Source organism: Dipodomys merriami, unplaced genomic scaffold, assembly GCF_024711535.1.
Source record: "Dipodomys merriami isolate MVZ:Mamm:240054 unplaced genomic scaffold, mDipMer1.0.p SCAF_53, whole genome shotgun sequence".
NCBI lineage: Eukaryota > Metazoa > Chordata > Mammalia > Rodentia > Heteromyidae > Dipodomys > Dipodomys merriami.
Window position 1 is genome coordinate 9,530,675 of NW_027206102.1, and position 7,525 is coordinate 9,538,199.

Below are 7,525 nucleotides of genomic sequence, written 5' to 3' on the forward strand. Positions count from 1 at the left end.
GTGAATGTGTGTCTGTGCATATGTGTGTTTTAGGGCTTGTTCTCAGGGGCTATATGACAATCCCGAGTGTTTTTCCCTTGCGTGTAGTGCCCTACCAATTGTGCTACAGTTTCACTGCAAGTTTTCTGTACTGAACTGGAGAGGAGAGACTCATAAAATTCCCTGTTCAGGCTGTCTGAAGTAAATCTCAGGTCTCAACCTCCTGTTAGCTAGAGTGATAATTATGTGCTTCCAGATCCTAGTAAGAAAGCATTGTTATTGGAGGCAGTGGGGTTGCAAGTTTCAGTCCACCTTCACCACACTCTATATTATTAAACAGCAACAATAAAACCCTATATCAAAATACAATAATAAGAGGTAATTAGAATAAAATTTAGTGATATAGTCTGCTGGCATCACTTTCAGGCACCCTTGGTCTTAATGTTTAGCATCACAAAACCAAACAAAATGAGATAATTACAGTAGACTCAACGAATTTTAATTCCATCTTAAAATAATTTCAAAATATTATAAGAAACAAGAAAGCATTCATACTTATAAGGAGAATGTAAAAAAGATAAAAGATGGCAGATTATGAAATGGAAAATTCTACACTGCAAGAAAATTATTGTCATGGTGAATATATGATGGTATTGTCACAGTGAATATATGATAATGTACTTCAGAGCAGCAATGGATAAATATATATTTACTACACATAGTCTAACTTGCCTCAATATCTATAAACTTTCAATCTTCTAGAACACATCATCATTGTATTCATGTTTATGGTATATTCTAAAATAACTAGCACAGTCAGGAGGTTACCAAAATACATTAGCTTCAATGTTTTAGGAGATTAACCTGCTAATTGTATTGACTTCTATATATTAAACATGTAGTGTGTTATCATTGTACTCTCTAAGTATGTACAAACACTACTTCAAAGTGAAATTGAATACAACAAGGTTTTGAAGGCATATGCCTGTAAAGCTAGCTATTTGGGACATCAGTTCAAGACCAGTGTAGTTTTTTCTGCAATGCTCCCCAACCACTGGCTCTGCGTGATGGAATACATCTATCATCCCAGGTTCATTGGGAGCTGAGAGCTGGAGGATTTCAATTTCATGCCATACTAGGCAAGAACTTCCACATGGCTCCATCTCAACCAAAGAAGGTTCAACACTGGCTAGTACCTATCACCCCCACCTAGGTGAAAATAAAAATAAGAGCAATGTAGTATAAGAAACAAACAATATCAAAACATGCCAATATAAACCATCATGAACAACACACACCTAGTGTTTGTTTCTCATACCTGTAATCCTAACTATAGCTAGGATTATATATGTGAGCCAGAGGCACCAAGCAGTTCATCATTTTAAAAATGACTATTGAAGCCAGGTGCCAGTGGCTCATTCCTGTAATCCCAGCTACTCAGGATGCTGAGATCTGAGGATCACAGTTTTAAGTCAGCTCAGGAAGAAAAAAACCCATAAGACTCTTACCTCCAATTAACAACTCAGAAGTCAGAAGTGTCTCTGTGGCTCAATTGGTAGAGTGCTAACTATGTTGAGCACAGAGTCTCACAGACAGTGCCCAGGCACTGAGTTCAAGCCCCACATCTGACAAAAAATAGATAAATAAACATTTAAATGTCTGAATTTTTTGTGAATTAAAATGATGGTGTTCATATGCAATTCTACAGACATCTACATATTTCATTATATTTGTGGTTAGAAAAAGTAGCAGCACTTGAATAATGGATATTTTTTCATAAACTAGGGCATACTGATCTCTAATTAGAGGAAATTGCTGGACTCATAGGTAGTATTTTTTGGTTGGTTTTTGTTTTGTTTATAGAACAGGATGAGAAACCTTATTTCTGCCAATGACCATTTGGATATGTATAACATCATCCACAGGCCATGCAGAATTAACAGTAAAGACATGACACAGTCAACTGGCAATAAACTTATTTGTGTTTATGCCATGTTCCCAATGATTTGTTTAGCTTATATGTCCCTATGGCCTACAGTTTCCTATTCCTGCCTTCCTCAAAATACAGCATGTTCCACCGATTCAGATTTGAGCCAAGCAATATGTAGTATTAGTGCCAAGAGTTAAGGAAAGTTGTAACACAAACAGGGAAGGATGAAACCAACACTTTAGTAGCTGGACACTGGGGACTCAGGCCTAGAATACTAGCTACTCAGGAGGCTGATGATCTCAGTTCAAAACCAGATGGAGTGAGAAAATCTCTGAGACTCTTCTCTCCAATTAACAACCAAAAAGCCATAAAAGGAGCTGGGGCTCCAGAGGTAAAGTAGCCTTGATTACAAAAAACTCAGGGGCAACACCCAATCCTGAGTTCAAGCTGAAGGTCAGGAACAAAAACAAAAACAATCAACAACAACAAAAAAAAAACAGAAACTGGGAAAAAGCTCAGGAAAGGATGGCATTGTCTACAAGACAAGTGTACACATTACATGAATTGTGAAATCACTGTACACACCTTAGTAACAATTACATTTTAAAAAGAATGTGAGAAATCCCAAAGCCATGGGGCCTTATGATGTGCATCTGCTTTCCAGAATTTCAAAGTCCCATCATCTAAGCTGGTAGCACACAGGTTGTAGCTCAGGGTGATGAGAAAATAAGAAGCCAGAGATCCTTTCAGATTGTCCCACCAATTCTTCTATTACTGTAAGCAAAAAAAAAAAAAAAAAAAAAAAAAAAAAAAAAAAAAAAGCAAAGCAAATAAATTAGACTTTAAGGTTAAACTAAGCTACTATTAAAGATTCCAGGCAGAATTATACGGTGCCTGCTTCAAGACAAGAGTGAGGCCAAGCCCACAGCCTCCAGAGAGGCATGACTACCACTTGTCCAACACTGCTGTCCTCCCCGCCCCCAGAGTTTACCTACAAGTCCCAAGTCCCTGCCTTTCTTCTTGTAATTCTTCAGCCACTGGTTGTCTCATTTCTCATTGTCTGTTTAGGTGGGATTTGAGACTCCTTCCTCTCCTCACCCAGCCACCAGACCCCAGGGGCCAAACTCTGCACCTCACAGACACTCCCCAGAACCCAGCTGTCTTTGCAGTTGCTGCTTCCTGAGCCACTGGGCTACTGCCTCCTTCCTCCCTTCACCAGCCTCTGCCAGGGCCTCCCATCCTCTCCCTACCACCACCACCCCCAATCCCAGCTTGGCCTCCCCCGTGGCCACCCCTCCTCTCCACAAATCTCCCAGCCCCAACCCCAGCAGGATCACTGCTCTGGGGATACAACTGTGGGCCAGGCCCTGCAGAATCAAAGGTGCCACAGTGTGCAGCTGGCTGAGAACTGGAGACAGCATAGGTCTCTGATCAGTGTCTTTCACTTCACTTACACAATTATTAATTGTATTGATTTGGTATTTAAGTTTAGATTTCATAACTTCTTATTAAGCCTTTGCAGAAGAGCTGGTAGAAATATAGTCCCCAAATTCGGATTGTCTCTAGTTTAATTCTTTTGAGATTCAGAGATGTTTAAGTAGTTATAACAATCATGAACTCTCATTTTCATAGCAGATGCTATTCAGAAAATAATTGCTTATGCATCTGTTATCAATTATTTACAAGACTTGAAACTTTTAAAGTTTCAAATATTACAGGAAGATCTTTGATTCATGTTGAATGGATGTGAGTAGGTTGAGCTGTTGCATACATTCTTGTGTGTGTGTGTGTGTGTTTGTGTGTGTGTGTGTGTGTGTGTGTGTGTGTGAGTGAGTGTTTCTGTGTGTGTGTAGGGGGGGTGTATGTGTATCATTGAAATCAAGGATAAGGATGTTGAGCCCTGGTCTGAACTTGTTTCCTTTTTCTGAGATATACATTATGGTGTTTCTTTGTTGGTGGTAGGCTCTGATTGCTTGCCTTTGCCTGAGGCTCACATTCCAGCTGAATTTTTCAATTAAAGCTTCTTATTTAGTATTGAGCATATAGGGCTCTGATGTTGCTTTGTCTTTAGTCTGCCATCTAGGATCTTCTTTTCCTCTTTAAAAATTTACATTCAATATAAATTTTACCTCCTGACTGATTTTCCCTTTAATTTGCATTTTGAAAAAAGTATTATAAGAACTTTGATCTCTGTATTCATGAAGAAAAACCATTTTGAATTCTCTGTTTAATGTAACAACACCTGGACACATTTGTTAACACCAAGATCTTAAAATTTATTTTGTAGTTTTAGTTTAAAATGCCTCCTCCATGTTTACAGCATGAGGAGACAAACAATTTCTGGTAACAATGATAACAGTTTTATTCATTAAAATATCAGATAATTCATAATTTTGAATATGTATAGTGGCAAATAAACACATTTGGTAAATAGATTTGCTTGATAGATCCGTGCACAATAATACCACTCCTAAGGGCTGAAAAGGTGGATTGGTGGTAGACAGCTTATCTTGAATGCACGAGACCCTGGGTTTGATTCTGCAGCACCACCTAAGCAGAAAAGCTAGAAGAGGTACTGAGGCTCAAGTGGTAGAGCACTAATCTTGAGCTGAAGGGCTGAAGGACAGCGACCAGGCCCAGAGTTCACCACCAAAAACAAATTAAATAAATAAATAAAACTCATATCAAGTACATTAATTTCAAACGTTGATTACCATTTTAGTTAGGGGCAGGGTGCCAAGATATAGCAGACTTCTGTTGCAAAGCTTTAAGAAGGATTTCAACACCTGACAAGTACTAAAGACAAGAAGAAAAAAAATTAGCTCTGCCAACAACATATAGAATCACCACTCAAAGAGAAACCAGTACTAAGAATGAAATACTTTTCATAAAATTTCTTAAGAGATTCTGGCTCTATATTAATTATCATATAAGTTAACCTTCAAAATCTCCATCGATGGGCCTTAAGGGCACCTACAAAAACTGGAGGAGAGAATCATCAACCCAGATTTTTAATTTTGTAAATTAGGTAATGAGTTCATTTCTGGTTTGACAATCTCATCCCTTCATTTGCTCTCTGTCTCTGATTTTCCCTCCTGTCCCTGTCCACAGTGGTATAGTTCATTGTGAACATAATATCGACAGAGTAGAACTGAAACCAACCCAGCTTGACATATCCATTGCATGTTTATCTGCAGTTAATCAGAAGAAATTGAGAATTGTGTGTTTCAACTGGTAGAGCTAGAACACCACCAGACTTCAATTGAAAACCTAAAGGACAGCGTCAATATTGTGATTTTTAAGAACCAATGCTGTCCCATACATAAACTCAGACTCCACACACACACACACACACACACACACACACACACACACACACACACACACACACACACACACATACACACACATCTTAAAATAGATGTTAGTACTGAAATCCAAATAGTTTTTTTATTTTTATAAGTTTTATTTTTAGCTTTAATGAGGTTGACTTAATAGTTTCTACTAATGAGCCACAACTTAGAACTTTGTTATAATTTTACCCTGTCTGTATTCAGAGAAACATTCTCTGAATTTCTCCATTTCCAGCAATGATAAGTTTTCTCTCCTTGGTCCAGTTTCTTCTTTTGAGACTCAGTCTCTTAGACTTTTCTGTCTTGCATTGTCTGTAAGTTCATTGATCCAGTAGATCTCATCCATCCTAATACCTGGACAGAACCTGCCTTGGGAAAAGTGTTCTAAGCTCACCATGCAATGGAGGCTGTTAGTACTCACCCATAATCATTTTTTCTTCAGAAATGAGAAATTGGGGGCTGGGAAGGTGGCTCAGTGGTAGAGTGCTTGCCTTGCAGAAATGAGAGATTGTTAGGTCCAGGAATTCAGGGGAAGCACTCACTGTGTGCTATTTCATACTTTTTTGGGGAGGGGCACGGTCAGGTCCTGGGGCCTGAACTCAGGGCCTGGGCGCTGTCCCTCAGCTCTTCAACTCAAGGCTCGTACTCTACCACTTGAGCCACAGCGCCACTTCCGGCTTTTTTCTTTTTGCTTATGTGGTGCTGAGTAATTGAACCCAGGGCCTCATGCATGCAAGGCAAGCGCTCTACCACTGAGCCATCTTCCCAGCCTGATTTCATACTTTTTTTATTTAATGGCAGCTTCCACCTATTGTCTACTTTAAGCATTGTGTGAAGAGAAAGATTGCCCCTAAGAGACAGAAGTACTGTACTAACTGTTGCTCTCAAAACACAGGAGGAGGGAAAGAAGTTCTGAAGGAGCCATGTAGCCTAGAAACTGAGTTCTTAGAAACTCAAACTGCCTTTTATCTTACCTTCAACATAGAAAGTCAGAGATTGCAGTGGCTTGTAAGCTCCATTTATATTTCTGTGCAGGGGGTCCCTTCCCCTTTGCCCTTCTGACTGTTTACATCAGTGGCAGGTGTGAAGACGTAACAAGAACACCTAAAGTTTGGGCCTGGGATTAAAAACTCCATTTTGTGATTATAAACATTCCACCACTTCCTGAATTGAATCTGAGGGGCAGAAGAAAGTTAGGTTAGGAATTCGTATAATTACTTCTAAGTTTGCTATCTAAAATCATCCCTTCCTACCCCTCAGAATCCTATTTCCCAACTGTGTAGACACCCTTACACTCTGTTCTCCTGAAGCATTTGAGTGTGGGCCATCATCTGCTTCTTATGTGTACTGCTTTTCAAATGGAGAGTTTCTCCTAGGCTCAAAATGATTTCATTGATGAGGACACTGTGCAATAAGCTAAACTGGGTTTGTTCATGTGTTCATACCCGAGGGAGAACAAGTAAGGGCTAAGTAGTAGTCAGGGCTCACTTGCTGCCAGTGGTATTGCTCTGAGGAATTACTGTCAATGTTGCCCACAGTACCTAGTCCAAGGCCTCTCAGAAAGGCTACAGACCCAAACTTCTTGAGTCTCTGTGTGAGCTAATCATCATTGGCCAACTATGTTCCATGGTTTGTGAGACATTCACTTCTGTGAGCATATGCATATGAGGGCCCAAGAATAGACTTACCTAGAAGGAAGATCCTAGAATGCAAAACTTCTACTAGGACAATGGAAACCCATGGTTTGGCATGCTTAATGTTTTTGAAAGACCCCAGACTCCTGGGATACTTTCATCAACGGGAGGGCGCCCCAGAAACTCAGACTCCAGGCCGGGACATGCAATAAGCAAGAGGAGTTTATTTGACGTTTGCACAAACGGACTCTCTGGCCCGAGCAGACAGGGAACCCCGAGAAGTGGTTACAAGCCCTTTTTTAAAGGCAAAAACCACAAGATTAACGCATAACACAAAGCATCCCATGATTGGTTCATTTAAAGGTCATCATATACGCCAACAATCACTTTGCCACGTGGGAAATTTTGTAAAATGACTGGCCCATGGTTGGTTTAAGGGGGGTTTACATGGTTACAGGCCTATGATTGGTTGACATTTGGCTTAGCTTGTGGTCTTGCCAGGTGGTCGTTATCTCAAGGTCCTGTCTGGGGAATTTCTAAATGGGAACTGAGGAACACGTACTGTCTGTTCTTTATCTATGACCACTGACCTTGTCCTGGGGCCGACATCTGGTCCCTGAAACTTGTTA

General features: G+C 40.0%; 1 long non-coding RNA gene across 1 annotated transcript; it reads right to left on the reverse strand.

Annotated features, from left to right (window-relative positions):
* Positions 1–1,122: 1,122 nt before the first annotated feature.
* On the reverse strand, positions 1,123–4,707 carry LOC138811454 (uncharacterized). The gene is made up of 4 exons (XR_011367404.1): positions 4,624–4,707; positions 2,495–2,683; positions 1,488–1,604; positions 1,123–1,188 (listed from the first exon to the last, which is right to left on the reverse strand). It is a non-coding gene; the product is annotated as an uncharacterized lncRNA (long non-coding RNA).
* Positions 4,708–7,525: the final 2,818 nt, after the last annotated feature.